Source organism: Manis pentadactyla, chromosome 7 (assembly GCF_030020395.1).
Source record: "Manis pentadactyla isolate mManPen7 chromosome 7, mManPen7.hap1, whole genome shotgun sequence".
Lineage (NCBI taxonomy): Eukaryota > Metazoa > Chordata > Mammalia > Pholidota > Manidae > Manis > Manis pentadactyla.
Genome location: NC_080025.1, coordinates 107,634,071 through 107,640,760, shown reverse-complemented (window position 1 = coordinate 107,640,760; position 6,690 = coordinate 107,634,071). Strand labels below are relative to the sequence as shown.

The 6,690-nt window shown below is 36.2% G+C and overlaps 1 non-coding gene across 1 annotated transcript; it reads right to left on the bottom strand.

Annotated features, from left to right (window-relative positions):
* Window positions 1–5,586: 5,586 nt before the first annotated feature.
* Window positions 5,587–5,690, bottom strand: LOC118918594 (U6 spliceosomal RNA). Its single transcript, XR_005027204.2, has one exon. It is a non-coding gene; the product is annotated as a U6 spliceosomal RNA (small nuclear RNA).
* Between the last annotated feature and the right edge of the window lie 1,000 nt (window positions 5,691–6,690).

The following is a 6,690-nucleotide window of genomic DNA, read 5'->3' as shown; positions in this document are numbered from 1 at the left end:
TCCTTCCTAGTTCCTGCCTCTGATATCAACTTCATTCCTCAAAGTACCTGCTCTTTGTTCAAAAGCAGTAAGTCCCAAAAGAACAATGCTTTCCCCTGTCATGTATTACTTGGTACAAATGGAGGTGAAGAGCAAGGACAGGAGACTGTGCCTCAGGGACTGGGAAAGAATGAGGTAAAATTGGGAGGCTGGGACACAAAAACAAACTTGTCAATTTCACTATGTAACCTGAGACATAATGTTGAGAATCCTGTCAGTCAGAACTCACTGGGGGTTTATATTACCCACCAGTGAGTGCAGTGTGGAAGTAGTCAACTACCTCATACTCAAAATGGTCTTCCTAGCTATCACCCCTCGCAAGCCTTTACCCAGTCTCTGTAGGCACTGTGAAGGAACAGAAAAGAATAGGCTTTGCAGTCAGAATAGAGTTAGGTTAAAATATAACTCATCCACTTAACTGGCAGTCTGATCTTGGGCAAATCAACCTGTCTCACAGGCTCTTATCAGGATGAAATAGAGTTACATAAAGAGCTTTGCACAGTGCCTGCTGCACAAAAGGGACCCAATGTACAATCAGTCCTTTCTAGGTTCCTGCTAAAAATTCCACCCTCCACCAGGACCAAAGCCCAGCCTTGAAACTAAGCCCAGTCAGCTCTGAGTCCTGACCACTTGCCCAAATCCTGCTGAATCCTTTCTCTAGGCTTGCACCCTGTTTTCATATTCTTTCTGGCACCAGGATGCAGCTTCAAACACATCCCCTGCCTGTCTTACACCCACCTATTACACTCCATGCTGGCCGTGCCAGCTTCAATCAGACTAGAGTCTGCTCAAGTCCCTCTTAAACTTGATTATTTAGACCAGTGATTCTCAACTGTTCCTGGGGCCACCCCAGACCTAAACTGTTCTATGTGCAGACCCTGAAGATCTTCATTTTTAAAAAGCTCCCCTTCTGTCACCACAAGGGCAACCTCACTAGTCTTCACCTATTCTTGCTTCTATGTAGAAGTTCCCAGAATGCTGTGCAGCCAAGACCTTGATATCTACTTTGCAGATAGTGGGTGCTTAATAAGCATTTATTGTGCAAATGAAGGCTTTCTATTGGGTATTATTTTTTCCTTACAAAAATATTTAGTCATGGAATTGTAAAATAACATTAGAATAATGGCACTTACTAGTTGTTCATTAAAGATTGGTTTATAAATGATTAATTCATAATTGATTTTCTTTTGGGATGGATTTTGAGAGGTCAACTTTTTAGGAGGATGCCTATGAGGACAGAGCTTCCACAGAAGTAAATGAAATAACAGTACCTGGAAGAGTTTTATGATGTGTGAGGGAATATGTGAAATAATAACAATGTTAAACCATCTAAATCTCAGTGCCAGTATATTCTAATTTGTTTTGGAGTAAAGGGAACAAGGGTAGACATCTCCTCAAAGATTAGATTGTGTGTCAGCAGGGAAGATAAAAGCAAAGCATTCTCATTACTCCCAGCCATATAAGCGCAATAAAGAGAATTACCTTCTTCTTTTTACCTTTTTTATTTATTTTTTTTATTATGGAAAATTTCAAGCATATACAAAGTGGAGAGAAGAGTTTAATAAATCCTCATATCCATCACACAGTTTCAACACTCATCAGTATTTTGTATATATTGGACTAACCTATGTGATGCAAAAAAGGGATTCTGAGTTTACTTTAAAGATTGAAAAGAATGTGTAAATAAATGCTTTAGGACTAGGTCAATATTCTTCAGGAAGATTTAGAGATAGCATGTACTCCCAGAGCCCATTTACATATATTTTTCAACATCTGGCTAACAATTCCTCTTTGAGTTAGATGATTACAACATCCCAAACTCTGCATAATATCTTGATGAGTGTATATAATGGAGTCACTGTACTTGTCTCTAAAAAAACAACATTTGCTTTTAGAACTTCAAAAAACTGTGGCCGTCTCCCTATCTGGGGTACAAAGGGCCAGTGAGCCCAGTCTGCTGTGGTTCCTGCATTCGAGGCCTCCAGATGTGCCACGTCCACGCCAGTCTTACCATAATCCAGAGGGTGATGCAGTGAGACAGGCTGCAGGTCTGGGTTCACTGACTATATAAAGAATGTTTGAGTATGTCTGCAGTGTAGACACCTTAAACTCTGATCTAAACTAAACTCATCCGTTTTCACTCCTTTGTTTTTGATCTTGGGTAAGGAATCCAACAGCGTCTCCTTCCACCATTATCTTTCACATTCATCTCTCTCTGTTCACTGCTGTTGGTCAGAAACTCATTAACTCTTGCATGGATCATTGCATGGCCTCCTAAATAGTCTCCCTGCTTTCATTTTGTTTTTCCTCCATTTAGAGGGATAATAAAAAAATCAACTTTGCTATTCATATGTTAAATGCTTTTGTATTTTAAAAATTTCTTGGCTCATTTAATTGTCTCTCTCCATTAATACTATAAGCATTGGCTTTTCTGAACACTATTGCTGGAGTAATTTTCCAAAGATTCAGATCTGGGCATGTCACTTAGACCTCAAATATTTCCCTTTCCTACCAATTTTGTTTTGTAGTTGAATCCCTACATGATTTGGTCCAAATTTATCACTCTAACCTTATCTTCCACTCAACTCTTGCAGCCTGGTCTGTGACAAGTCCTCCAAAACAGGCCCTGTGCTCAGTTGCCTTTTCTTGAACTACTGCCTCTGTCAGGTGCCCTTCCTTCCAGATTAGTTTTGTAGGTATAGCTGTCTTCAAAGCCCAGTTCAAATTATTCTTCTGCAAATGCTCTCTCTCCATCACTGAAGTCAGAACAAAGCCTTCCCACATTATTAAATACTTGGTTGATATTTGCAACACAGAATTTACCACAGTCTATTTTGGCATCCAATTGTTTGTTTTTCTCCTCCAACAAACCAAATACTTAGAAGAGAAGGACAGTCTAATTTGTTTATGTATCCAACCCAATGAATATGAAGCACTCCCCCATGGTAGGTCCTTTATTGTTTATTGAATTGTTGAATTCTATAGCAAGAGTTGCCTTGATTTAATTTACAGAATTGAGAATAAATGCAGCTTATTTTGGGAAACAAGAATTTTACCTTGTTTTCTTCAATGGTTTGGTCTTTATTATAAATAAAAAATTTCCATTCATAATAGTGCTTCTATAGTAGGTGTTATTTAGAGGACAAAAATTCATAATATTTATCATAGCTAAACAAGTCATTGAGTAATATAACAAATAATAACATGTTAAAAGGAAGGCACAGAGCGGGTAAAAGATTATGTGCAAATATCAGGGGAGTTTCTGATTATACTTTACAAAGATAATGTATGTGAAGTGTTTATTCATTTGCTGGTACAGAGTAAGTGCTATGTGTGTGTTACCTGATATTAATATACAGCAAATAAAGGCAAATAAAGTAGCTGGGGAAAAGAAAACCTTCCTTTTTCCTGTGTAGTCTGGATAGTTTTATGTGACAGCTGGTATTAACTTTGAGCTTCATTCAGCTTAAAGTCAGTCAGATATATCTTTTTATGATAATTTTAAGAACAAGTAACAAAGAATAAGGCATCTGAGGAGACAGCATGATGTAATTAACCACGTGCACTATTGATGAGGACTTGGCTTCCCTCTGTACCACTTGATAGTCAGTGAAATAAATAATGGCGATAATTGTCACATTCCTAACAAAGACATCTGCTAAACCAGGCAACTCAAGCAAAGCTGTTTGCTACTGACAGCTTGCTTCAAATGTGAAGGTTGCCATTTAGAAAAAATAGAGTTTCTGTATTTATCACATTACCTAATATGTTGTGTTGGCAATGCTTCATCTGGGGATCAAAAGACATATGCTTGGCAATTAAATTCAGCATTCACATTTCTATATTGGCTTAAGGGACTATTAGAAGATCTTTAGTTTTTTCATTGATTTAATATAAATGCAATATATCTTCATGATAAAAATGAGAAATCCAATAGTTAAAAATGGTCCCCACTGAAGAGTAAAAGCCTCCCCTCTTCTCCCTACCCTCATTCCTCCTCTCTAGAGATTAGCTTTTGAATCACACACCATGTAAAAGCTGCACTAAATAATAATAAAAACCAACCAACTCTATTTTATATATGACCTTGAATTTCAGAAAATCCCAAGGTTGCATGATATTCAAGAACAAATCATTACATCTTCTGATTTTTTTCTACTTTTCAAATTAATATCATCTCATTAAAAAATATCCATTTCAAAATGATATTCCAAACAACCCATAAAAATGAATGCTTAACTCTCTATTGTTTCATCTGATGACTGATCACTAAGAAGTATCTGGAGCAGTATCACCCTTAGACCAGGATGAGAAAGGTTCCTAAGCCTTGAGGGCCTATTATAGCTTTCCTTCAGCTCTGCCCCTCTTACAGGGGGGTATGGGTTCATGTTGCCAAGAAGACATGCTCAATCAGACATTTGTGCCCTCTCCCAGACCCCATCTGGAGTAGCCTGAACAGAGGAATTCCAGGTTCACATGGTCCAAGCAACATTCATGGTTTCTTTCCCACCTCTATCCTCACAAGGATGGGTAAACCATGGGCTGGAGGTTACAAGCCAGCAATCCTCCTTTTTGCTAATTTTTGGTATGGGAATCTGAAGAGTCTGAGAAATTTAAATTCAAGTCTAATCTTTTAGGTTGTTATGAAGATGTCAAAGTAGAAGGATTTAAATACTATTTAACGATTTGTTAGCTTGATTTATACCCTCAAAATATTTAGATATATGGGATGTTGATTTCAATATCTGGTTCTCATCTGGCCTCCCTCAAATGTTAGAAGGTGGATCTGATTTGAAGATGTCATTGTGAAGCTCATATCATTAAATATCTTTCCATTTGAATTATGTTTCTAATGTGTATTTTTTCTTCCCATCCTGTTCTCCATCCACCCTGTTTTTTCCACTCTACCCTGTTGAATGATCTATTATTAGATACTTGTATGTGCATGCAGGGTTTCTTTAGGGAAATGCAAGTTTCTTTAGGCAAATATAGCTGCTTTTTCTCTTTAAAATCCTTCAGACTTTTTCTTATTAGTTCAGAGTGAGCTTCTTTATTCTTTCTTTTTTGCTAATAGCTCTTTGAAATAAAGGCTAAAATGAATCATGTTGTGCAAATCAGAAAGTATTTTTTTAAATGAATAACTTCCAATTTCAAAATATTCTGTGCCTTTTATATATTTACTTTGAAGTAGTGAAAAAATATCTTACTGAGGTAGAACAGCCCTTGACTTTGTTAATGTTTTTTGAAAACAACAGACTTTTATAACTTGCTCTTCATATCAGTTTTTATGAATCTGCTGTTCTGCACTCACCCCTCTTTTTTTCTCTATCCATAAATTATCTCTCTTTCAATCAATATAAGATTTTTTTCAAAAAAGAAACTTTTATTTAGGCCTGCCCTCACTTTACAGAAAAAAGAAACCCGAGGATACTATGGAAGGGTAGCATGATCTTTTATGCAAAGCCATTTAGGAGTTTTGGTTCATATAAGTTTGGCAATCTCACATCAATTGGGTTTTCATTTTGTACTTATTTTTTCTTTTTAAAAAAAATTATAGAATGCCTCACAAATTTGCATGTCATCCTTGCAGAGGGGCAATGCTAATCTCTGTATCCTTCCAATTTTAGTATATGTTCTGCTGAAGCAAGCACCATTTTGTACTTATTTTTTAAAGGAATCCTTAGAGATGCAGAGGATAGAAAGAGTCATCATTTGGGAAAGTGCACTTTTTCTCAATATAATCACATCAGGTGTGCATCCCACTGCTTATTCATAGAAAACCTTATATAGGCAGGAGTTAACAAAATCAAATAGTATTCCATTCACATAACTCATGTGTACGTGTGTGTTTGTGCGTGTATTTTTTCTTTCCATCCTGTTCTCCATCCACCCTGTTTTTCCACTCTACCCTGTTGGGTGACCTATTATTAGATACTTGTATGTGCATGCAGAATTTCTTTAGGGAAATACAAGTTTCTTTAGGCAAATATATCTGCTTTTTTCACTCAAAAATCTTGTAGACTTTTTCTTATCAGGTCAGAGAGAGCTTCCTTATTCTTTCTTGAACACATATAGCATTATTCATTCTGTGGCTATCCTATCATTTATTTTATTAATAACTTTCCTTTTTTACAACAGTTTTATACTTAAAACAAATTGTGAAGATAGTACAGAGAATTCCCATATACCTGTTTTTCCCTATTATTAACATTTCACTTTATCATGGTATACTTGTTACAATAACTGAGCCAATATTGATACACTATTATTGACTAAAATCTATACTTTGTCCAGATTTCCTTAGTTTACCCTTTTCTGTTCCAGGATCCCATATTAACATTTAATCATCATGTCTCCTTAGATTCCTCTTGATTGTAACAATTCCTTAGACTTTCCTTGATTTTGTTGATCTTGATAGTTTTGAGGATTACTTGTCAGGAATTTTGTAAAATGTCCCTCAGTTGAAATTTATATAATTTATAATTGTACAAATATATTTGTAAAAAGAAAAAGTCTTTTGATGAATGCCTGACTTCCCCTTCAGTTGTTCGCTATTACAAGCAATGAAGCAATGAGTAGCAGTTCACATCAGCCACTTCTCATAATGCTGGTAGAAAGGATAAATTTCTAGAAGTGACATTGGTAGGTTAA